At 40.5% G+C, this 26,912-nt stretch overlaps 1 long non-coding RNA gene across 2 annotated transcripts; it reads right to left on the reverse strand.

The window, feature by feature from the left end:
• Positions 1-11,650: 11,650 nt before the first annotated feature.
• LOC146173267 (uncharacterized) lies at positions 11,651-26,693 on the reverse strand. Of its 2 annotated transcripts, none has more exons than XR_014701786.1 (4): positions 26,436-26,693; positions 23,254-23,340; positions 21,163-21,227; positions 11,651-12,529 (listed from the first exon to the last, which is right to left on the reverse strand). It is a non-coding gene; the product is annotated as an uncharacterized LOC146173267 (long non-coding RNA). The 2 variants fall into 2 exon arrangements; XR_014701787.1 differs by having other exon boundaries at positions 26,330-26,693.
• Between the last annotated feature and the right edge of the window lie 219 nt (positions 26,694-26,912).

A 26,912-nucleotide genomic window follows, 5' to 3' on the forward strand; every position in this document is an offset into this window, starting at 1 on the left:
TGGTCCCATAACTATCGAGTATGTGCTCCGCTAGAAATTCTGAGCTCTTCCCTGTGGCCTTTCAGTAAGAAAGTCAGTAAATCAGTCACTAATGCAAAATGCTCTTTTTGGAGGCCATTGATTAGCAACGGCCTTGACAGAACAAATGAATGACTTACTGTTCTAACTCACCAAGTAAAAAAAAAACAACAGGACCATTCCAGTTCCATTGGGAAAGGTTCCAAATAAGATTGGAAACTAAATGTGCCCAATCGGAGTGAATTGTATTATATATCCCAAATGCTGGTTGGCCTAAAAAACCATGGCACATATATACACAGCATGGGGCAATTGTCATTCATTTTTCAGCGTTCATGCCACAATTTTTTACACCATTGGTAGCGGCGGTCGTGAAAATTCAATTTTTATGCTAATTGAGCCTTAATTAACGCGCATGTACAACCTTAGCTCTCGGCCGCATGTAGTGACCGGGAGCTGGTGCCACTCAGCGACTGTCAAAACTCCATTTGTGAGCTTTTCCAGAGGAAATAAACGTCGCCAAGCACTTGTCCTGTGAATATCGTTCCTCTTGCGTTTTTGATACATATGCACCATCGAACCTACTACGTCCGTGCGCTCAAATGAAACATGCAGTTGCACAATAAATGTTCTACTTTCGAGGGGCTGCAAGCTGCTCTACAGCAGTACGCGAAGGAGAAGTTCATCATTTCTGCCTTGGCCATGTACAACTCAGTACTTCAGGTGTGGTCAGTAGCTTAATTAGTTCGAACAGTTCACCTTTCAAGTCCATGGCCAGCACTGGACCAGTGGATCGATTTTCCACGCTACACCACTGTTGCTAGAAAGCCAACCTAGGTGGTGGTTGACGTTCAGCTGGTTTGTGTGGGCCCTGTATTAAAACATAACGCCTTCAGAAAGGCAATAAATGTTCAAAAATATTCAAAAAATGTTTTAAAATTATACAGTCATCAAAAACACATCATGGAGGACATTTTAGATTATCTTCGCAGAAGATACACACCTACACATAGCAGAGCTTCATACTTATGAAAGGGGACAAACCAATATGCAAAAAGTGGATATGAACTAGCAATAAACCATTCGAGGGGGTATTCTTCTGTTGTCCAGGTTGTCTTCAACAAAAAAAGTGGGCAGTCGCTGACAAAACAATTCAGTATTCCAGTCAAAACCAAACACCTGCACGTCTTTACAGATCTGTAGAATTGCCATCACTGTCTTTACAATTCTGCTACAATTTAGAAAAGGTCACTTTCCGATTGCTAGGACATTAGAGCTGAATGACAGAGCTGTCATGTAATAAGGACCACACCAGACCAAAGGCTTCTCATATAGTAAACCAAGTATTACCTAACAGCGTTGTGTTGAATTTTATGGAGCATGCAACTAATGCTGCCATGTGCTAAGAACAAGGTTTAATGTGTTTTTTTGCATAATGGGGACTAAAATTTTCTTCATGATGCAGCTTGTTTAGGAACTTTGCTTCCTTTAGGAAACCAAAAATGCAGGGAATTTAGACTATTGCAGTCTCTCCTAAGATCCTGCTGGGATAGAAAGGGATCTATTGCAAAATTGTGCAAAATGTTTTCCTCTTAATTTCTCGTGTCTGGTGCATATGAAAGTAAGATATGGTTCATTGCTAGTTCACCTCCCCTCTCTGCATATTGGTTTGTCCTTTTTTTATAGCTATGAAGCTCTGTGTCAGGTGTGAGTGTGTCTCTTGTGAAGACGACCTAAAATGTGTTCAATGATGGGTTTTTGATGACTTCATGATTCCCATTCCTCGATGACAGGTTTGACGAAGTGTAGTTTGTTGTTTATTTCAATGTTCCAAACATTGTGCAGTTTTGCTCTCAAATGTTTTTGTACAATTGTACAAAAAAATTTGAGAGCAAAACTGCAGAAGCTTCTTGGTATCTTTATGCAGTATATTCACCCTCTGTAATTTAGCATTGCAGCTAGGTAACCTGGTCATTTCTCTTCAGCACTTTTCAAGACAGCTGTCCCGCATTCATAAAGTGTAGGGCTTCTGATGACAAGAACTTTGCAAGTCATAGCAATAATATTATGAGACTCACAATCATGTGCTATCTAAGGTATGTATATATATGTTCATCACTCGGTCGAATGGTGTCAGCATGATGCTAGAATAGGTTTTGTAACAACAGTCACTGCCTAAGGTGGTCTGGCCTGATGGGGTGCCATGTAACTGCAGGCACTGACAGAACTGTTGATCATGTTATGTGATGATGCTGCCCTTGCATAAAAATAGGTATACATTTCAGAATATTCAGTACATCACCTGATCATTTGCCTACAATGTTTGTGCAAAAAATGTCTTTTTCATGCATGTTACCCGCATGATTAACAGATGAACCCTGTGCAAAAGCCAAAAGTGCCACAAGCCAAAAGTCACGAGGCCGCACCACATGGCAGGAGCTCCTCACTCGAGCTTGCAAAGTTACATTTTAAAATATTTTCTGGGACATTTCAGCTTTAAGTAAGAAAGGTTACTCCTAGGCCATGTGCACATTCGTACAGTTTGGTTAACACAAGCCTTACAGAGGTCTACGTCAAGTTGTCTTTCGCATAGCACAACAGCCTATGACTGCATGCTAATGAGTATGTGTGAGATAACAGAGACATGAATTAAGAAATTAGTGACTAAGTGTGCAGCAAAGGGCATGTACAGTCGTGAGAAAAAATGATATACTCTACGCACTGCGAGAAAACTGCCTGCCAGATTTTTCTGGAAGAGTTATTTCTGTGATATGCATTACGTACCCTCCTTAATATACTTGCCATGTTGTCCAATCAATTGTGTGGCACATTTTTTATAGTGAAAAAAACGCAATCGCTGCAGTTCGCGTGGAGTATACCACTTTTCTTCACAGGTGTACATTAACAGGAATTCACACTGGTATCTGCAGAGAGGAGCCATTAACACTGGCACAACATACCCTTGCAGGTGCAGGTTAGGTGTCTCCCTAATATTTTGTCTACTCAAGGCTTAAGTCATTTTCTTCATTCTTCCAGATGAGGAGGATGCGAAAATGATAGCATCTAGAGTGTCCAAGACCAACATTAACGAGAATGCTGATCTCAACAGCATAAAAAATATTTCTCAGAATATGGGTGACTAGCAGGGCTAGCAACAATTGAAGCTAAGCAGAAAGGCATGAAATTGAATTGCAACGAATCCAGAGATATGTGTTGTGAGACAATCAATTGTCGTGTGCAATATTTGTCTCCATTAGTTTGATCAAGTGATTGACCAAAGAAGATGGGGCTTGAGGTTTTGTGAGAAGTGCAGTGTAGTAGCATGAATGCAACCTTGCCCATTAACAATTTGAGTGCAGTAAGTGCATCGTTTTGCATTTGTAAGATGTTCATGTTTCCATGCAAACATTGTGGGAGATTTCTTTCTAGTTAATGCTTCCTGAAACGTGATTATAATGTTTTTCAGTTGTTTATTTAGTTTTTTATGTATACATATTAGTTCTGCGAAAGACTCCACAGGCTGGAAGGAAATGCAATGACATGCTTTTGGTTACTTGACCCCGTCTTGTTGGCTCTGTATTTAAGAGTGTTCGGCTGTTGTACCCATATGAATGCAGATTTGATTCCAGCCACAGCAGAGGCATTTCAACAGAGGCAAAAAAAAATAGGCTGCTATGCACCATGCAGTGCCAGGGCTTGTAAAAGAACCCCAGGTGGTTAAAATTATACCGAAGCCCTCAAATATTGCATCCCTCATAGCCATAGTTGTTTTGGGATGCTAAATGATATATTATATATCACATCATAGTCTGAGTAACATGCTATCTCTGTTAATCATACACAAAATGGCCAGTTTTTTTCTGCATGGAACAGCAGGTGTTCTATAATTTTGTTTTAGCCTTCATGAAAAAATGCCACACTGCCTCCACACACCTTCTGTCAACCCTTGGAATGTGTCACAATCACACGCCCGATTTTGTATTTGTCTAAGGGCACCTGTGCATGCATGGAGGTGACCGTTATATACCTTCCATTTGTCAGAACTGAAATGCATGCTTTGCAGCATTCCTTTAATTCAACTGCTTACTATTTGAACTGCCTAGTATTGATGCAAGCTTCAAAGAAGTGCAATGAGCAAATTACACCAAGCAGGAAACCATGCCAAGAACTGCTTTGGTTTCGCCTTCAATGACTGTTTGAAAACTATAATTAGCTAAATGTTGCACAACATGGATGAGAGGTTACAAAACTTTAAACAAATGCACATCCTACAAGTGGTATGTAGGGTATCACATCCTAAAGTGACATATATGAAGGATACTGCGGTGGAGGGCTCCAGATTAATTTGACTGCCTGCGCTTTGTACCATGCGTTATGTTGTAGCAAACAGAGGTGTTTGCACTTCGCCTCCACCGAAGTGCAGCTGCCATCACTGGGTTTGGTTTGGTTTTGGGGTTTAACGTCCCAAAGCGACTCAGGCTATGAGAGACGCCGTAGTGGAGGACTCCGGAAATTTCGACCACCTGGGGTTCTTTAACGTGCACTGACATCGCACAGCACACGGGCGCCTTGCTTTTCGCCTCCATCGAAAAGCGGCCGCCGAGGCCGGGATTCGATCCCGCGTCCTTGGGAACAGTAGTCGAGCGCCCTAACCACTGCGCCACCCCGGCGGGGCTGCCATCACTGGGATTAAATATCACAACCTTGGGGCAAGTAGCCAAAATCGATGCTGAGGTGTTGCATCGTGTACGTACATGCTACACATAAACCTCTTCAGCATTACAGCTGTCACATGCATGGCAGATATTCATGTTCAGCTATGGACAGACAAGCTTAAATGTGTACCATTTGCATTTGCCTAGCATGAAAAAGCGAAAGAAACTAAGGAAAAACTAAAAAAAAGCATAATACAGTGAAAAAGCACTTATTATTAACACATAATGCATACTTGTTCCTTCATTAATGCTTAAGTGGCCTGCAATAACAGCACAAAGCCTGAAGAAAGGTGCTGTGCCTGGCAGCTGATATTTTCACGGTGTGGGCTGGACACTTATTTTTCTGTCCACTCCAACTTGTGAAAACTACATCATGTGCATTCCCAACTTTGTGCAATGCCAGGTTAAAGTATCACCATTCAATTTTTTTTTTGAAAACTTCAAAACAATAGGCGTGTACTTTGTTGAAATCACGCATTTTCCAATTTTTGAGCTTCATAGTGCAGTCTAATAACAAATTGTCAATCACTTATCTTGATCTGATCAACTGTTACACAGCACACATCAATAAGTTCCCACAACACTCTCTTTATGCGACATTTTTGGACTTACAACTGAATATTTTATTAAATGAAGAGCACCGCAGAATCTGCATTGGGCTAATGTGAAAGCATGAATGCTGCTGTTGATTGCTTCTGGTTGCTTCTAGTTGCTTAATTCACTTCTTGTTTACTCATCTTAGTCTTTGATGCTTTCAAATTGCATGCCAATTTCTTCTTATATCCTTTTTTTGGCTCTACTTCCGGTTGCGTGGCATCACATCCTCTATGTCACAATAATTCACTTATTGTTTACCCATTTTAGTCTTTTGTACTTTAAAACTGTGTGCCAGTCTCTTCCTATGCTCTTTTTCGGCTCTACTTTTGTTTGCATGACGTCACATCGTTGAGGTAACATTATTTCACTCCTTGTTTACCATTCTAGTCTGGTACTTTCAAATTGCATGCCAATCCCTTCCTATGCTCTTTTTCGGCTCTACTTTCGTTTGCGTGATGTCATCAATATTTCACTTCTTGTTTACCCATTTTAGTCTTCGGTACTTTCAAACTGCACGCCACTCCCTTCCTATGCCCCTTTTCAGCTCTACTTCCGGTTGCGTGACATCACATCCTGGACGTCATTCTAATTGACTGATTCAATTAACTGTTTTAGTATTTGATACCAAGCCATTAGCTAATGAGACCATTTTTGCCTTTACTTTTACATTTTTGCCTCTTAATAATTAGCTAGTTAACTTATTGGCCTAAATATTTTTTCGGACACAACATTATTCCACCCTCTATCGACTGACACCACTAATTCACCTCTACTACTTCTCAATTACTCATAACTACTGCAGACACGACTTTCCGTGTTTTGGTTTAATTAATTATCTAATTAGCTTAACAATAATAGAGTCGAACGTTGAGCTAGTTGGTCACACATCTCTTGGAAGAAGAGATGTGTAAGACAAGGAAGAAGTTGGCTGCAGATGTGAAGGAAGAAGTTGTGCAGGTTCTTGTCAATATAGTTGTCAGTGCAGTGTTGTGCTTGTGTTTGTGTGTGCTTCTTATGTTTTTTGTTGTTACCTGCTCTGCTGCCTCCTTCCAAGAGACTAACTTTTTGGACTAATTATTTTTAGGACACAACATTACATCACGCTCTATCGATTTACACTCTCATTAACTTCTATTACTTCTCAAATACTGATAACTGCTGTGGACTTTTACATTTTTTGGTTGTAATTATTGACCTAATTATTTTCCGGCAGCAATTACGTCACCCCCTATCGTTTGACACCACTCATTAACCTCTACCACTTCTCAATTCTGTGTATACGATTTTGCAGACACGGCCTGCGAATGCACTCTGCGGGTAAAGCCTACAGATGTGATCTGCGGACAGAAATCTGTGAGCATAGTGAAGTAATACTTTTGCATTAAAAACACTTGACATGCATGCGGAACATTGGGAACCATAAATGAACACGCTCAGTACACTCATCACAGCACTCTCGTAGGACGTAGTCCAGATATCATGCATCTCACGGAAAGCACAAACCGGTGCCTACACCTCCAGCCGTACAACAAATAAAAATGACGCGATGCTTGGAGTAGAGCACAGTGGACTAGAGACATGCAGGCAGTACCCAGCAGCTTTTTTAGCACTGCCTGTATGTATACAAGTAAAGCAGCAGCAGAGAGCGGCGCATTACGAGATGCATCACTATCACAGATGGAAGTGAGGAAACTTTGAAGAATCAAAACTACATAACTACCGTCGTAGATAATAATCCACAGGATGGATAATGGACCAAATGAGCAGGTGTGTGGGCTATGGGCTGGCCATTATTGACATAGATTACATATATATGCGCTTGCACTTTGGCCGTACTTGCCACTCTGCACGGCCCAACTCACGCAAAACTATCTTCATGCCATCACATCTATCATCCATTCTAGGCTACATATGTAGCCGCTGCTACAATCACACATCCGGGGATCTCAGATCCGTCCGGGTTTTCCAAGATAAAAAAGCGCACTGTGTCCATCAGATGTACCTTTAAAACCATTGATCGGGTCTGTCTGACGTACCTTTAGCCAGAGCCTTCAAAAAAGCTATGAAGAGCACGACTGCTACGTTTTTAATTTGCCTGTTACTTGGCTTCAGTTTTTCGCGTCGTTATGTAATTTGCACTTAGCGTGGAGCAAAATGATGCATGCTATTTAATGTAAATGTTTTGTTACAATGCTATATTTTTTTAACTTGTCGCTCACATTTTCTGTGAACCGTAGCTGTTAGTAACATTTCTTACCGAGTTCTCCTGATAAGCGGCAAGCCATGAGGTGACTGCAGTTTCAATATGTGTAGATCATGTCATTTGTTTTTTTGTTACAAAGCGCAGCAGTGAGTGATATAACATGAACTATATGCTGGTGCACACGTGCCCGTATCACTAACTGAAATACGTCTACTACATGGCAGGGTACTTGAGTAGATGGAACTTTGCATTATAATTGGGAAAAAGGCCATTGCCTAAAAATAAAAGAAGTGAATAGAAGGGTATAAAAAGCACACGGGAGCAGACATGCGCAAGGCACTGACAAGCCTTGGCCGGTGAACGTTACGGCAGACGTGCAAAAAGACACACTAGAAAACGTGACTGCAGCTGGAGAAGAGAAATGCGTACACGGGAGATCTGGCCGAAACAAACCGATCGTGTGATGGGCATTTTGAAGGAAGGGAGGAAAAGAGGTAGAGGGAAAAGGTGGGAAGTACGGTGCAACTGTGTCACCACTGCAACTCGAAATTTGGTGGAAAGCGTTCCTGACTGGGGCAAGAAGAGCGTGTACACGGCGACTTTGAAGGGAGCATATGCAGTTTTGTGGTATTTGTATGCTATATTTTTGAGAGAGCTCTTTTTGAACAAAGTTGTTTTACGAGCAAATACATGAAAAAAAAATGGAAAATAATTATTGACCAGGTTATTATTCATTTCCTTTTTTCTCAAAATAGTCTGGTATAGCTAGGAGCTGCAAAAAACGGGCCAGCGTCCTTGTCATTTGGTTTTGTTTCTTTGCGTGTGGATCATTTATTCTATTTTATGACCTGCTGGGGTGGGACGAGCGGCTCTTTTCATTTTTTTCCGGAAGTCGAAGGGTTGCATTTTCGCACTGAGCGGCTCAATTCTACAATAAACCGGAAACTACCCCCTCTCCTCCCCCGCTTCTTGTCAACAGTTCTTAAAAAACTAGGCACCATGTGCTCATGGGTGCATGCTTTCAAGTTATTTGCAAAATCGCAGAGCACGAACCAAGAGATGATCTCGAGCGCATGAGGACATTGTACATGCAAACGAAATGCTGGGAATGTGGGTGCGTTTCCCAAAGTTGCGCGTTCTTAGTGAAAATTACGGGACAGTCAACTTTGTTACCTTCAATAACCAGGCACTGGACAACCAGATCTCTTTTTCATTTGCATTTATATACTGCCAGGACAAGTGACTGTGGTAATTTTTAATTGCTGTTTTTAACCATATGACCCACCACACTATAGCTGCTCTAAGCTAGAATGCTATGAGGGAGGTGGGAGGGCTCGAAGAAAGCCAGTCGAATACAGGCAGAGCGTCGAATTTCAAGCAGCTTAATGCAGTTGTCTCTCAGAGGGCTCAAGATAGAAAGCAGCCATTCAAAGTTAGTGTAAGAAATGTCTGTAATTGGTACCATTAGATTTCACTCTAGGTAACAGTAAGAAACCATGTCAGCTAATACAAAGGTTGCGGAAAACGCTGACTGCCTGCTCCAACATACCCTTCACCACGCCACATGGCTGTAAAGTGGAGCAGCCATTATGCACAGTTCGTGCTGCCATGTTGCCATTGCATGCATGGTGTCACGATAAGGCAGTACAGTTTGCACCTGAAATGCTGTGGAGGAAAGCCAACCTTACTAGCGCTCAGTTCTGCTGCTTCTGCAGTCACCATGTGCATCTTAAAAACTACACTGAAAATAAAGGCATCACCACAACTCTAGAAAAGATTGCCTGGGATGCTGTCTCTTTACATACTCTTTGACTTGTTTTGCATATTTATGATGAGAGTTTATGACAGAAATTTTGGCTATATTGAGCTTCTTTATATTTTCATCATTTAGCTATCGCAGACTTGACAATGCTAATTTTATTCAAGAAATACTTCTCAAGCAGTCAGCTTGCATGCGAGAATGCGAGAATGCTACGGTCTTTAAGGCTGCAATTATTGCCTCTATCTGTGTTTATGACAACACATGGGTTGTGAACTTTTTGCATATTTTCCCACTATCCACAGATAATAGTAATAAAATTTCTGATCAAAATCAAGTCTGCATTGGAATGGTTGTCAGGTCCAGCTATCAGCCATTTGTTTCATTCCAAAGTTTTTTAATTTCTTTTGGAAACTGCAATAATTTTTTGTAATGCCAGCAGTTCTATAGAGAGTCAATTTATGATTGTCTGGCGCTAGTTTTTGTAATTAAAAATTACAAGGGTTCAGCGCAGCGCTCTTCTTCTCTTTTTCTTCTTCCTCAGCCCACATATAAAGCCTCGCTTTAACCAATCCATATGAACGTGCCTTAGTGGCCTATAGGGGTAACGTGAATGTCGGGGTCCTAGCAGGCTGATTCTGATTCTGACATAACCGTCCCATGTGAAATGAGAGACCCAAGTTGGCAGCTCCTGCCAGCTTGGGGTCGTCTACGGGGGTCGTCTAAAAGTCAAAGGGCAGTGGTGGTCACCGCCGTTCTACGCTGAAGGCTCCAACTGCGAGCAGTATTGCTTTCGCAATAAAAACCAAGAGAAAGTCATCCAGGAGGATGATTGCTGTTCACTATGGAGCACTATTTTACGTTTCTCATTGTGTTAATCTTCTGGCCATCCAAGGTATCATAGGCATGATCTTGCCATCTGTGACATTATGTGGCCAAGGTTTGCTACTAACATTTCTGTCTGTAATACTGATTTCTTATTACAGAGAGAAATGTCAGTAGCAAGCCTTGGTTACATCACACCCTCTTCCCCTAACTTGGTAGGCTTGGTTAGCCTTTAACCAGCTGCCTTGGTGACCCTGGCTCAGGGCATTCTCGGCATTTAATAACGCATTAAATAAAGTTGTTTCCTCCTCTTCTGTCCGTAAAAGTCCCCTCCCCCTCCCACATTTCTACAATTGTGCTATGCAGTGAAACCAATGAGACTTGCGATGAAGTAGACAGGTGCCAAATTTAACATTTTGTTTGGCTCTTTTTCTTAGCAGCAGGAATAACATCCTAGTCAATGTGAATAAGTATGTGCAAATACTGATAAGGACCAATCAATGAAAAAAAAATGCAATGTCCAATTAAAAAAGTTCTCAGCGCAAAAAAAAACATTATCTAATTGCCTGCTCCTTTTCAAAAATGTCATTGAGCTTCTATGACTGCATCTCTACATGCCAACTTGTTTTCTGGTTACTTTCTCCTCCAGCTAATGTCCACAAGGTATTTTGATCTTTGCTGGTTGTATATATATAATTGTCTTTTACCTGAGGCATGGTAGCCTTAGTTATTGAGCATTTTCTGCTGTGCTTGAAAAAATTAGTGCAGTGAAACTATTTTTATTGTTTGCTTTTAGTCACTTCGATCCTCCACATTTCCATGATAATATAAAGATACTTTTCGATATATTCCTGCGTTCTGCTGCCACCTATGCTAGATTTTTCAATTTATATTTTACTTGTGGATTGCAGTGTTACTTTTGTTCTTTAATTGGGCATCATCAGAATATTTAGGTTCATTAATGTGCTTATATTTTTCAGAATTTGTCAGTTGAAATAACTGAAAGCAAAAATTCCTTTTATGACATCCCCAAAACAAGATTTCTATAATGCAGCAGCTTTTTTGTAGCTTGAGTTATTTGGCAATTTTAGCATTGATATCCGGAGATGCTTTATGCAATAAAACAAGCATTTTCATTTATACAATAAGTTTAATTTCAGAAGCAAAATTTCATATTAATACCAAATATGTCCATTTCAAAGGCATATCATAAATAGTATATTTATTCAGCTTTATCTTGGTGTTCTCTGCGGTAATATAGCCAGTACCGTTTTCCCAGTCAAAAATGAAAGAACAATAAAAAAATGCCAGTTTTCTCTGTGGTACTATGGTATGTAAAGAGATAGCTAGCTCCTTTCTGAGGGCGCGCAAAATGATGCGGTCCTGTTGCCAAATAGAAAAAATTGAATAAAACTAATTTGAATGAACAAAACAGTCATGAGAGCTCTGAAATGTTCAGAACATGCAACTGAAGATGCAAAAGAAATTCTTATATGAGGAATATTAGCCACACTCACAAAACAAAGCTAACAGAATATTTTATTTACAAAATTGCACACTTCATAAAAATACGTACACCAAAATATATGTACACCAAATATTTTAGGTATGAGATGTTTAAATACAACAAATGTAAAGAACCGCACCCAGCAGTTCTAGGTCCTCGAGATCAATAAGGAAACTTGCCGACTAATCAGTAATATAGGTTTTTTTCTTCACTATATATAGTTTGGCTTAGAAAAAGATCACAAATGAACGTACTGTCCTGTACATATGTATCATGAAAACTGGTTGTGGTGTCTTTTATGAACTTGATTACTGGTATCTTTTGCGCATATTATCCAAGTGATTTTTAAGCTCTTTGATTAAATGCCGAGTTTCTTCCGACACTTGTGATAATGGCACTTTGTTAGGTGCCGCAACTTGGCATGTGCCCATGGGCACAACCTTGTCAGGCGCTAGCCTAACCTTCGACGATTTGGCGAATACAAAGAGATCTTTGTCGTTTACAGAAGTCATGTCAACAACACCCTTCGGCATAAGGTGGTCATTAAGCCGGAACATGGTAACAACACATGTTTTTTCAGTGCAGTTAGAAGGGAGAGTGCCAGCATTGACAGATCTGGGCTCCTTTTTAGGTAGTTGAAATGGCTTGTGACTGGCTTGTGTGTCTGGAGAACTCGGCTCCATTTTAATGGTGAGCTTTCCGGGACTTAGTGGTGGCTTGTATGCACACGTTTCTTTGGCTACGACTTTTAGAGTCAGTTTTGATTCGCTAGAGTCTTGTGTTGCTAGGCTGTAAACGTCTAATATTTTAAAGCCATAGCAGTCGCTTGGTTTTTCCATCGAAGCCTGTGCTTGTAACTGATTCCACTCTTGTGACATATCCAAGTGGATGTCTTCAGTGCTGACCTGCAACAGAAATTATTTTTTTAGGTCAAATCATCAAAATATATAATAATGTTTAACTACACAGAACCACAGGGCATCAAGTAAGATCAGAGAAAAATGAGGATGTGGCCAAGAGACCTATTAGATGGACAACTAAGGGTGCTGAATCATTCACCTTTTTCCCACAAGCATTACCCTTCCTGCTGTGATTCTTTCAAGATGGGTTGCCTACACATCACAGTATGTTTTCAAGAAAGTAAACAGTGAGTAATGAAATGGGTCAATATTTATAAATAAATATTCCGCTGTAGGACATGGATTTGGATATTTTAAGTATATTGCATTGCAAGCCATTGCCAGTTTCACTGCATGAGGGTCACACAGAATGATGCCTGTCGCTTCAACTTTGCTTCTGTTACCTAGCCAATAATGAAACATGCAAATCTGAGTAGGTTGGCAGAATCACAAAAGCAACGAAGCTAATGTTCGCCCATTAGCTAATTACAGATAGGAAATGTTTGAAAACTAAAAACAGAATGTGACATTTTTTCTGTCACTTAATGTGGCAGAGCAGTCGTAAACTGGTGAAAGATATGGAGGCTTTTTCATAGGTTATCATGGTAATATGGACACCAGTTGACCGTCTCCAGTGGTGTCATAGATAGAATTGGGCTTTTTAAGGTCTGCTTATGTTGGCTGATAGATTGAAGATTTGAACTCTATGTGTGTTCATTGTACACAATGTTGTGGACTCATGAATGCTTGTTTGCAGCATGTATGCTGGATGCCTTGGTGCATATTTCTTTACTTTTATTTTTGTTGTTTCTATTACTATTACTCATTTTTATATTTTTATGTCGGTCATTTGTTGTCTCATTAGCTTTTTTCTTGTTTTCTACTTTTTTGCTTGGTGTTTGCTTTCTCGAGTTAAGAAAAACTTGAATGAGAGCTTGTATTGTCTTCATATTCTCTCTGTGTTAATTTTTATGCACTCTTGTTAGCTAAGTATATCGTATATTTGCATTGACTCCGTACACTTCTGAGTCACTCTGAGGCCCCAGTGTAATGTTGCATGCTCAATTACCAAGATGATGCGACTTCTTTATTTCTTCAAAAGGCAGTACCTGTAGTTTCAACAATAAGTGAGTGAAAAGCCATCACTTAATTTAAATAAGCCACTTAATATATGATCAAACACTCATGCTGCAAATATCTTAGCCCTAACCTTAAGTTTGAGTACTATGCAGTTAAGTAACATATTGACAGATAATTTCAGAGGTCATGTTGAAAGAAGCCATTGATCATTTATGCATTTAAATTGAGCATGCCCTAAACACAGAATACTTTTAAATGCAGATTCACCTGTTTAAACCGGTGCTGGCTTAAGCTAGAAACTACACGAGACCACTCTCAGAAATCTGCACTGACAAAAGTTCTTTCAAACTGCGTTATGCCACATTAAGTGACTGATAAAAAATGTCATCTTTCTGTTTTACATCTTGAAATGTTTCCTATCTGGCTGTTTCCTCCAGATATAATCTCCCTGACATTTTTATCTGTGGTTAAGACAATACAAGTACTAAAACAATTTAATCTGCTAATTCTACATCAATTCTTGAAAGTAGGAGCTTTCAAAGACCTCACTGACTTATTTGTGATATGTCCCAAAAATATTTCAGAGCAGAAAATGAGGATCACCAGTGCCCATTCAAACACCAATGTCGATGGCGGATTTTCTGAGTATTGGGGCCTTTAAAACGCTATCATGTTAAAACCGATGACTACCCAGTGACACCATCTGAATGTGAGGTGTATGCTCTGTCAGAAGGCCATTGCTTCATGAGAAAAAGACGCAAATTAGCTTCACTGCATAAAGCAAATTTAAGTTGTTTGAAAGCAAAACAAGTGACTGGCCAGTGAGCACAGTTTTTTTTCCAAACCATTTCCTCAAGCAATCTAGCTTCAAATAACCAATATCAGTGAAGGGAATCGTGCACATTGGAAATGTGCACTGATAGTGCTAGATATTGACCCAGTACCTTCTGAAAATGAGGCAGATGCTCTACTGCAAGACCCCACTTCAGTGGCTTGTGGTAAGAGGATGAAAACTTAGAGGGACATTTAAGCGACGCTTTTAGGGATATGATGCAACAGTATCAACGATTCCCATTTGCCAGCTCTCCTTGCGGAGTCTTACTCACGTATACGCACTTTTCTGCTCATCTAATTACTAATCCCTTAATTTTTTTTCCTCTCAAATATCATACACTGTTTACTACAGTGCTATGCAAAAGGCCATCCGACAGAGATATAAAGCTCTGGTCAACCAAGCCATATGAATGTGCCCGCATGGCCTAAAGTAGCATATCTGACTCAGAATGCATGGGCCCTGGATTGCTGGATTCTAGCCTCACCCTCTGATCTGAATGGTAAGGCCTAAGTTAGCAGCTCTTGGCAAAATCAGCCTTGTCATTGTGGTTGACATTACTTAGACATGCAGATAGTGGACAGAAACAGAAAAGGTGATGGCACAGGCATCTTTCTTGTTTCTGTCCTCTGTATGTCTGAACACTGTCAACCACAAGGAATCAGCACCAACTAGCCTGACAGCTTGTTCTATTCAGACTTGTCTAATGGTTATTTTATGTCAGTTAGCACTATGGATGGTTAGTACCTTGCCTGCCAGTCAGCAACTACCGTCTGCCATCAACTGCTATGCACCAAGGGTGGTGAACGCAATGAATTACAATGTGCGCTTAATGCACTTAGTAACCCAGATTTGCTCTTACACCAGGGATTGCTGTGCCATGCTATGCAATTGCTCATTAAAAAGCTACATGCAGAGGTTTTGAAGATTTCTTCAAGTGCTCCTGACGACTATATATGATGGTCACAGCAGAATACTAGAGCCATGTGTGCCCTGAGGAGTGTAGAAAACTCAAATAAAGCCCTTTCACATGTCCTTCAGCAAAGCCAACTTTCTCATGCCATTCACAGGGAATGGCATCCTTTGGCCCATCTTTCTGGGTCAAAGGCAGGCATAGCAGAGGATTACATTTCTATCATGGCATACTCTCTGCTTGCTGCACGCATGCTTTTTCATCGTGGCTTTGATCTTTGAAAATGCACACAAAAACATAATTTCTAATCCTGGTCAGATAGGTCCATGTATACTCTGCTGTGGCCATTCTTATAACCTCACCTAGCTGATGTTTATGCATTTTAAAATATGCAGGGAAAGCCAGTTTTGTAAAATTTACTATGTAACTCAATTTTGAGATCACAGCTTGCATTCGCTGCCATGCTTCATGTACTGCAGGGCTTACAATTGTGTGCAGTGCAAAGTGTGATGAACCACTGCCTGCACATGCCCAAAGATCAGCTTGCTTCCCTAGTGCAATATCCACAGCAGAGCCAGTGCAGATCTAATGATGACCATGAACTTACCAAACTCAAGAATGAGCAATACGTCTGTGAACAATTTTAGGCTACAAAAAACACACAAAGCAGTCATATGTAATGCAGTATGACACTACCTATCCAGGTGAAGGTCTTCATCAGAAAAAGAGAAAAAACGAGGCAATTCTTTTTATGCAGAAAGCTGACATACTTGTGCCCCCTGCCGAAATTGGAGAACAACTTTGCTTATGGAGGCTAGTAAACCACGCAGGAGCAGAAGCAGCCTTGTGAGGGGTCCATGTACAGAAAGAGAAGTCTCAAAATCACTTGACTGGGCAACGGCTGTAGCTCTGCTACAAAAATATTTTCAGCTGAAGGATCCAGAAACGATTCTCTGCAATTGCTGAGGTATATATAAAGCGTCCTAATATGGAGTATGTTCTGAGGACCTTTGAAGTATTGTCACATTTAGTACTTTCCTCTGTCCTGCAGTCATCCATCATCTGGTAGCAAGCTTGTGGAGGCTTACCAAACAGAGCTAACAGCCACTGATGCCAAGGAAAGCATAAGGAATTTTTTGTTCATCAATTTCAAATAATAATGTAATCATAAGGATAACTGATGAGAAAGCAAGAGAATAAAACAACCATATCCCGCTGTTCAGATGCAAAATCCCGACCTCCAAGTTCAGTGCTCTACAAACTGAGCTACAGTGACCAGAACTATTTGGTTATTCCAGTTGGAAAACTGATTGTTGAAAAGTGGCTTTTTAGGTGCTAATGCATTGTGATGCCACTCAGAAGCTACACATAAAGCTATGTGGTACTGGGAATACTGAATTTTGCAATTTTTTTTCCCTTTTAATTATCCCTGTGGTTGCTATGCCCAAAAATTGCTGCTACTACAACTTTTTAAATGATTTTAATTTCAGTCATTGCACATTTATCCGCAATTTTTAAGTTTGCAACTTAGACACCATTCGTATAGTGACTACAGACACGACAATTACTAATAAACAGCTGTATTCTGATTAATCAAAACCACCATATTTTCTTGCTGTGAGCGGCTGTTGGCTTCCTTTGTATGCACTGAGAACAGTGGCACAGGCCACTATCATGCTTCATGGAAGATGCTCTAACATTCATCCAGTGCTTAACAAAAAGGGAAAAACTACTGACAATAATTTCACCCAACATTTTTACATCTATATTCAAGCAGTCCATTTGAGAGAAGAAATATGCAGCTGTGCTATGCAAGGTCTAAGATCCAGTTGGACTTCCAGCTGAGCTCAAGACATTGTGAAGCTACCAGCTAGGAGATAAAGAGACGCCAAAACACCTGGAAAGTGAGGACAAAACTCATTCTTGAAACTTGCACCTCAAGTACTTCTACCAAAAAGTGGGATAAACTACAGACTGCAGAACAGTCAGTGTTCTTTTCAAATCAGAACATCACTTCCAGCAAAGCTTTCTGCCTTGCAAGCACACTCAAGTCACAAGCACAAGGGTCAAGGCTAGTTGTGCCATCATCAAAACAGACCCATATATAAACCTAAAAGTAGGCGTAAAAGTATCACAAAGCCAAGGATTCAGAGAGCACTGTGGAATCTACACTGTAGAAATGCAAAAGCCTAAGTGTTGCTGGCGCACATGGTGCATCACATTTACTCTCCTTATCATTAACATCTAAATGCACCGTCATTATCACTGCTAATGTCATCATTGTCATTATCACTAATTGCAGCTTCATTGCCATCGCTACCATGATCCCTAAGCTATACAGAATTATGATGTGTATTTCACGATCCCAGGCATCGCACAGTTGGTTAAAGCACTTGGCTGGGGATTAAAGAAATGGAGCTTCGATTCTCTGTGGAGACATGAATTATTTATTTTTAGCTATCTTTCTTATAGTAGAGAAGGAGAATTATGTGCATTTCAGATGATGAATTTATTTGTTTCAGTTGATGATGTCAGCTATAGTGGGACAGAATGCCTGACGCCGTGAGTATGAGCCAATAAATGCTTTCACCCTAATATTTTTGTGAGAGCTTATCAATATATACTAATTGACAATGACAGAACAGCCTAGTTTAAATAATTTCTACTGGCAGCAATCCAGGCAAAATGGGCAAATTGATTTAAGGGCTACCACAGGCACAGGAGTCAAAATGTAACCAAACAATAAAGGATCCATGAAGAACAAATGAGCCACTTTCTTAACAGGATTGTATTTGGCCACACAAGTGCATAAGCCAATTTTCATACCACCAGAAAAGAAAAACTCAATCTCAGACCCAAGCAACCTGACCAATGCACCAGAGCTGTGCCACAGAGCATGCCTGGCTCTGCATTCGGATAGGCCAGCACTAGAAACTCAACCTTGCAGCTTTCCAAATAGAGCTCCAATAAGGCCCTGCTGCTGAGGTGTAGTGGCTAAGGCACTGAACTACTGTGGAAAAGGATGTGGGATCAAATTTTGGCTGCAGTAGCCAATTGATGGAAGTGAAAATCAAAAACACCCATTAACGGTGTGATGTCAGTGCGCATTAAAGAACCCCAGGTGATCAAAATTTCCAGTGCTCCACGTGTCTCTTGCATGTTAAACCCCTTGAACCACTTAACCACCTCCAGTGGGCATGAATTTAGTACAGTTGCACTGATTGAGCACCAATGCAATGCAGCTGCATTGTCTTTCATAAGAAAGAAACAAAAAGCAGCAAGAAACTTGCACAACCTTCAACAGTAGCGAAATAGCAGCAGACATCATAATAATGTGCAACACAGAAACAAAGCAGGTAAAGGTGATACATTAATAAAAAAAATTAAAAACAAAAATAGCTGGATCATTTCAGAATATGTTAAGGCAGCAAAGAGCAAATTTAAAAGAATCCATTTTGAGACTATGGCAGGGGTTCTTGAAATTGTCTGGCAGAAATATGGGTGGAACTCACTGAAAGTAGCCATCTAGGAATGCCCTTATAAGTACTTGAAAAAAAAGTGTATGCAGAAAAACAGACAATTATTGTTAAATATTACCCTAAAATTGAGTTGTGAGCAAATATATCTGAAACTGAAATGTTTTTGAATATATTTGTTATTCAATTTAATTTGCATCACGCTTTCACTCCTAAAACTCCCTGAATGTCCTACACATCCACAAAGACCAAATTTCCTGCTTATCTGAACTCGGGACAAAACATGGCAAGATTTCTGAAGTGCGATATCTTGCACGTGTAACACAAATTACCATGTCTTTTATTTTCTATACAGCCGTGTTCAATTTGAGCATCGCATCTATTGTTAAAATTATTTGAAAACTTGTGATCATATTTGATTTCTTTTAAATAAATTCGAACTTGCACAGTTTCATCTGTTAGCCAATTTATTTTTCATGTTCAGCCAATTCATTACCTGAATGTTCTAAACTTTCACATAGCCCTATAATAAGTCCCAATCAATAAAACCAAAGTATTTTGGCTAACTGGGCAAAAAGCAAAACTTAAGCACTTGTGGCTAGCTGGACAAATAGCAAAATATTTTGTGATAGGCAACTGACTATACTAAAAATACTAGAATGAACTGGCAAATTTTTAAAGGAGGCCCTACTGTCAATGGAATAAAACTAGTAGTACTATTTCTCACAACATTGCAATCCCCTGCCAAGCACTCACTAGTAGCTGTGGCAGGTGCAAGTTTGACCAGCACAAGTCAGTGCCGTTGGTTGGTGGGCATCCTTAGAGGGCCTTTGTTGCTTCACTGTGTTTGTTGATTAAAAAAGTAGTAAAAACAAAAACTAAGTACAGGATTTAGCATCAAGAGGAGAGTAGGGCAGGTTAGGTTAACGGGGATATATGTCCCAAAGTGACTCAGGTGGCGAGACGTCATAGTTAAGATCTCCAAACATTTTTACCAGTTCGGTTCTTTAATGTGCACTGATAAAGCGCAGCACATGGGTTCCTTACTTTTCACCTCAAATGAAGGCTGGCTGCCACAGCCATAATGCAATCCGCATCCTTAATAAGGCACAGCAGTTAAGCACGTAACCACTGCACTACCATGGAAGGGTGTGAAAGCGGATGGGGGGGGTTGCAGGTTAGAAGTATGAAGAAAGTGCAAGTTGACAGTATTGCAGCTAGCAGGCCAAGGTTATGAAGAGCACAGAACCAACAACCAGTGCACAATTAGAGCTTTGAAATAGGTGTAGGTGAGGGAAACAATCGTGGATGGCTAATCGCCACATAATGGCCGAGATTGAAAAATTTGGTGGATTAATAGTTGAGAAGTGAAAATATTGCAGCTCCTGAATGTGGATATGTGGAAAAGGCCCCCTAATATTGAATCGAATATCAAATACCTAAACAGAAATAAAAATGAAAAAATTTAAGAATAGCGACCACTGCTTGCCTTGTTTATTCCAGAACTCGCATGGTATTTGCAAATTAAATGAACTAGAATCACACAAATGTGTACACCCAACTGGAATATTCAGTAAAAATTATACACAGGATTCCATATGGTCACATTTTTTTTGTACAAGGACTTTAATAAAACTAGGTGGAGCAGTCATATCGCTACTGAATGCAAAAATTCGTATTATTGTGGCCTTCAATGAACTAGAAAAAATGCCTGAAAAGCCTCAAAAATTGATTATAAGGAGCTGCACAGGCTTTTCTACTACAATGTGTTTACCATGGCAGATGGCACCAAAGCTGGTTGCAAAACTTGTCCCACATATCTTGGACAATCTTGAAAGGGGGTGTTGCTGTCAAGTGCCATATGGCACCATGGCCACTACTTCATTTTTGAGAAAATAATTTACACAAGACAACATGGCGAACGAAGTTGTCACAGTGATGCAGACATACAAGAGCCCTTGTCAACAGAAAATGGCTGTTCATGGGTTTATCCTAACCATTAAGAGCATTTCTACAACTTCGGGTTACAAAATAGGATGGGTTTCCTCTTTGTTGAATTAATTCTTGCCATTAGTAAAGCTAGCTTTTGGGCAAGTTAGTTATTCTTCAATATAACTGCAGTACAAAAAAAGAGGACCACCAAGGAAAGGAAACACTATGTCGTGTGTGCTTCCTTTCCTTGGTGGTCGTCGTTTTTGCACTGCAATTATGTGGGATAATTCTTGCTTGCCCACACTTCTGTTTTTTGAGGTATAGAAGCACAAGATACCAAGCTACCCATTTCACCTCTGCATTGCTAGGCAAAGGGTCACCTTAAGACCTTAAGGCAAGGGCTCACCTTGAGATGTTGATGTGGTCAAAACAATGCCATATGACAAATTTCACAGTCTGATACTGGTAGGCCTGGAACAAAGTGAATTAAAATTAAATATTCATGTGAACACAAGAAAGAAACATTGCTGTGCAGGTTCCTAGCTTGCAACTTTGCCTGCAATGTAATTTGCTTTCTACCATGCCACCCAAAGAAATTATACATTGCACTTTCTGAATTAAGTGCACCTACAGTTGCTACGCTTGCAAGACGGCACAATCTAAAATTTTTCCAGTGCCAGCCCTGCAAGGTTTGTATGAATTAAACGACAGATATCATATTACTACAATCCTGATATTCATATACCAAGGGGCACTTTGATTGTGGTCATGCAGAGTTTAACGCCCCCAAATGTCTCAGGCGATGGGGGATGCTACAGTGCAGAACTCCGGATAATTTTGACCACTTGGAGTTTTTTGATGTGCACTAGCATCGCATAGTACAGAGCCCCTGTTTCACCTCTATCAAAACACAGCCACCGTGGCCAGATTCAAGCCCAGGTACTCCAACACAATACTTGGGTACCCTGACCACTGAGGCACTGTAGCAGGTAGGAAATCTGATAGTTTCCTTTTAGATGCTTCTCTCCTTCTGACATCCACACAAAATTTTGCTTGAAATTGCCAGCCAGTTTTGTGAAAAGACCATTAAGCTGTGGTCGGTGTTAAAGCAAAAAATCTTATTTTACATTTGATAGAAAAGTGTTGATTTGTTTGGATCCCTGAAAATAATTTCCATTTTAAAAATGTTCAATGCTTATAAAAGCTGCAATACTTCAAACTGGTAAGGGCAGCCTACTATTAAAGGTGAGTATAAAAATTCATTTTCTGGTAGACATCACCACTTGGTGGCAGTAATGAGGGCAGGACTCTCAGTTTAAGCAGAAATTTAAAATTTAGTTTTATGAGAGAAATGAAGGCTGTACGAGTGGTAGTGCTATGCAGCGTTTCCTCATTGTGGCTGGAATAGTAGCTGCCTCGAGCATCTGAATTGACTCTGCTACATTTTGTGACTATGCCACTGCATCATGCAAGAAAGTTATCTTTGTTCATATCAACTTAATTATGGCAGCCTACTTCTCTTCCTTTCAGTAAATTATAGCTTCTTTTCTTTTTAGTCTTGCTTGATCCGCTTTTAATATGATTGCAAAAATAAAGCAAACAACGAAAGCTACCACTACACTTTTCATTATACACCTTATGGCACTAGCAAAAATGTTTGTCGGAATATGCTATGTATATCAGCAGTCTCCTTTATTTTATCTGTTCACTTTGTTACCTAAAACTACCCTAGTACCTTCAATTATACTTTTAAAAAGATCTGTACATCTTGACTAATGGCATGATCAATTTTGCTAAGGGACATTGCACAGACAATGCTGACAATATGGCAGTCATCATGTCCATGAAGATGCATTGAGTTACCGCTTGATAACCTTTCAGATACATTTCTCTTTTTCAACATTACACAGTGCACAACCAAACTTCACATGACCTGGCAACACAGAAGTGAAGATGCAAAGGGAGCAGCCCAAAACCCTTTGAAGGCCCCTTGGCAGGCGAAACCTCCTTCTTTAACACTTCTTTTTGGGCGAGTTGGATAACTTTGACTATAGGAAAATTTGAAACAGAGCTGACACACACAACCACAAAAGAAGGTGAATGACGAGACACAGTGCTTGTGTCTCGTTGTTTGTCTTCTTTTGTGGTTGTGTGTGCTAGCACTGTTTCAAACCTTTCATTTCCCTTGGAATGCAATTCGTAATCTTTAATGACCATTGGATGTCTTGCCTTTGCATCACGTGCCCTGTCCATTCTCCTTTTGTAATGATTTTGGCAAATCGTACCAGGTTTTAAAAAAAATTGGAAATAAATTTAGTTCTTTGAAAATTGAAGTGTCCAAGATTGTTTGGTATTGGGGCACATAACTAATTAAAATCATTCAGCCTCATTTTTCATGGCTATGGCACAATGTTTGGCATCAAATATTACCAGCAGCATTATATGTCTTAGATATTTAGTATTCTTTCATGCAGGGTAGGTATACAACAGATCAAACCTGCTCTGAGGTGCCTCAACTGCTTGTGCACAAAGCCACTGCAGATTGCCAGATGTCCATAGGGGCTGAAAGACAGCTTGGGGTAACCTAGTTTAAAAAGAGTGAGAATAGGTAGAAGAAAATTAGAGAACTGATGCCAGAGAGCACGAAAGTAATTTAGTAAGGAAGTTGCAAGAAAGAAGTACTGTGTATGCAAGCTGGTATATTAGAGTTACATTGAGGTGATACCTTTCACTGCTTTATGCTACTAGAAATTGGTTATAGTTGTCCGCCTATATTTCTATAGAGTATCTGCTGCCATGAAGTGACAGATGCATTTTTTATCCCCTTTGTCTTATTCTCCACTGCGAAATGTGAGCACTTCCTGAACTTCACACAATACATTTTTATTAGAGGTGTGTGAATAGTGAAAAGTTTGAATATGAATCAAATTCAAATATGACAAAAACACCTTTGAATATTGAATCTTATATGGAATTATGATCAGTGAAAAGACCACGAAAAACTCAAAATGAATATTATTTGCCTTGATGATTTCATATTCACTTGGTATTTGCGAATAAAATTAATCTTGAATTGCACAGAAGGGTACACTTGAATGAAAAATCTTTTATAAACTCTTATTTTATTTTATTTCTTTCACAAGAAAGACCTGCATGAAAGTGGGTGTAAATGTCATATCAATGCTGAATGCCGTAACTTCATTAACTCAATCTTAAGGGACTAGAAAAATTGTCCAATTCATTGGAAGCTCACATTATCAAATAGACATGAACAAACTGAAGACCGTTTGCATCCCATAAGCTTTATCTGATGAATGCCTGCATGGTAGTTGCCTGCACTTGAGATGAAACCAAAGTAACAATAATGTTTTTTCTGTTTTCATCAAGATCTTCATTTTGCGCACACCATCGGGAACGCCCTCTTCACAAAAGGGAATGTCCTTTGTTCACAAAACGGCCCCGCTGCATTTTGAGAATGCTTCACTGCACAATCCGTGCAGTCAAGAACTGCGGTGAAGTGCGCAGTGAGGGAAAACTGTGGTCAAGTTGAATATTTTTGTTGCATTCACAAATTTTTTAAGCATTCGGGAAATTTCGAATATTATTTTTTCGGATGCGCATATGAATTAAATACCAAGCATATTTGATTTTCAGTCGAAAACTATATTTGCAAAATTCACATTTTTTTATCATCAGCTCAGTTCTCAGTTCTTTGAGAAGTCCCATGTGTCACTTCCATTAACACAGTTCAATGCAAAATACGACTAGCTAACCTCAAGTTCCCATGAATCTAGTTTTTACATTGCTCCAAATATATCTGCACCCTGCTCTATAAACTCTTGACAGAAGCATTACATCAGTATTATATGGCTTTTATCTGCATTACCCTTGAATTAATTTTTTTTGCCTCCACCAGAACATTGTAGTTGGCTGCAATGTATCCCATGAAATCTATGTTGACACTGTTGTCTTCAAAAGGAACAATTTACAAAATGTCCAGGTAACGAGTAGTTACAACACAAATGTGCAGTAGCAGAAGACAACACACTGCATCTATGCGTGCAAGCTAAAAATGCCGTCCAGCAATGGAATGCACTGTCCAAAAGTGTGCCGAGCTAGTGCAGAGGCATGTTCCTATGAAATACTTATAAATTAAAAATGAGCAGCAAGAAATCCTGTCTATCTCAACATGACTGATTCTCGAGTGCGGCCCCACTCACCAAAAGACACCTACTGAACCTGTGGCTTTCCATTTCTATGACTATTATTCTGCACAGATAAAATGTTTCGAGTCCCTACCTGGACTAACGCATTGCTATTGTAAGCTAGACTTCAATACCATGCGACTACAATGGGTACCATATTAAACAGATAACTCGATGTCGCCTCAGCTGGCGAGTGTCTACTAGGACGAAAGCCTTTAATGGCACATTGTTCTCTGGCCTTCAGCAAAATCTGCCACAATATAGCTGTGAATCACCCAGACAGCCACCAAGGCTCTCCCATTCCTTACAGCGTATTTCAGGTGTCCACAGAAGTATGACAGATACTGCGACTTTCCTTTTCTGAGAACCAATTAAAAAGACGTTCTAGAAAGTTCGTTCGCGTCGAATCTGCTCCAGGCGTTTCCACCACGCTATAAAGGCTTTTGGTGCTTCACGGCACTTCAGATTGGTCCAAAGTGCCCCTTCGAATTCTGGCAGCGCTCCGCCTTTCGAGTTCCGGTCGAAAGGAATTTGCTACTAAGGCGACAGATACCTAGTGCGCCTGCAGCATTCACATGGTGTGGACATGTACACAACACAACGCAGACAATTCATTTACAGTGGATGCGTGGGAGTCCTTCCTGCGTACCAACAAGCTCACCCAACAGCGCCAGCTCATTTTGCGCGCATTGGAGGCCGCAGAGTCCCAAAGGATCCCTGCTGACCTTCTCTAAGCAGTGCAACCAGTCTTTCGGCTGGTTCCCCTTCTTTGGGAGTAAATAAAGAGCTTACCATCATCATCACCCTTCACATCCCGACCCTAACGCGCCCGCGTTTATTGCCATGCATAGCCCCCGCTCTGGCACATCCTTCCATATTCGAGACAGTCGCAATTTCCTCATGAAAATGCCCATATGATCAGGTGGACGCAGCGTACATTATTCCGTAGCGGTTATTCTCCTCAGAAGGCGTACAAATCATGCGGTAAAACCACAAATGAAAATTGAATTTCGACTCGCGCGGCCGTTTTGGTCGAAAAGCGACAGTCGCGAGACGTTCGACCACTGCTCGATTTTCCAGCTTCGCGACTGCTGGTTGCAAACCGTTAAACCAATCAGCGGCTCAGCTGACGTGAACGTAATTAAGTTAGCCTTACTCTATGTGGTGAATAGTCAAGGTGGACGAGATATCGGTCGCGCTCCACGGCTCCCTGGTCGCATGCGACAGTGCGCGCCCTTTGCACGCGATTAGCTGCAAGCATGAAAACGGCCTGCCGCGCCAAAAATGCTTCATTGCGCACGATAAAAAAAAAAAAAAAAAACGCTAAGCGCGCAGCACGCGCGCAGTATAACCGTTGATGGGACTCACGTTTCAGGGCGCGACCCAAACAACGACTTTGACCGTTTTGAACTAACCAATGGAGATGGTGATGAGAATAGAAAGCTGACGCATTACCGTCATTGATGTGACTCACGTTCAGGGCAGGACCCAAACAATGACTTTGATCTTTTTGAACTAGCTTGTGGCTAAAGGTAAGTCGGACAGACCCTGTCGATGGTTTTAATGGTACGTCCGACGACCCGGTACGTTTTTTTTCGGCATACGTAGGAAAAGTAGGACGGATTCCGGAAAAATTTAGCAGGGGTACGGCGGACGGACTGATCGGTGGAGTTCAGGTTTACGTCCAACAGCCCCGATGCTTTTTTTCTATGGGATATGCCGGAAAAGCCGGACGGACGGATCCGAGATTCCCGCGGATGTGTGGTGTGGTATTGTCGTATTGTAACAGTAGCCACATGTAGCCAAATCGAAGCTGACATACGAGGTGTACTAGAAGTACTACGTGAAGTGAAATTGCGAATGACAGTACAGTGGCAAGAATAATGCCTAGAATGGGTGATAGACTACGTGATGGCGTGATATTAGGTCTATGTGACTTGGGCCGCGGCAG

Source organism: Amblyomma maculatum, chromosome 11 (assembly GCF_055883805.1).
Source record: "Amblyomma maculatum isolate TAMU_Amacu chromosome 11, ASM5588380v1, whole genome shotgun sequence".
NCBI lineage: Eukaryota > Metazoa > Arthropoda > Arachnida > Ixodida > Ixodidae > Amblyomma > Amblyomma maculatum.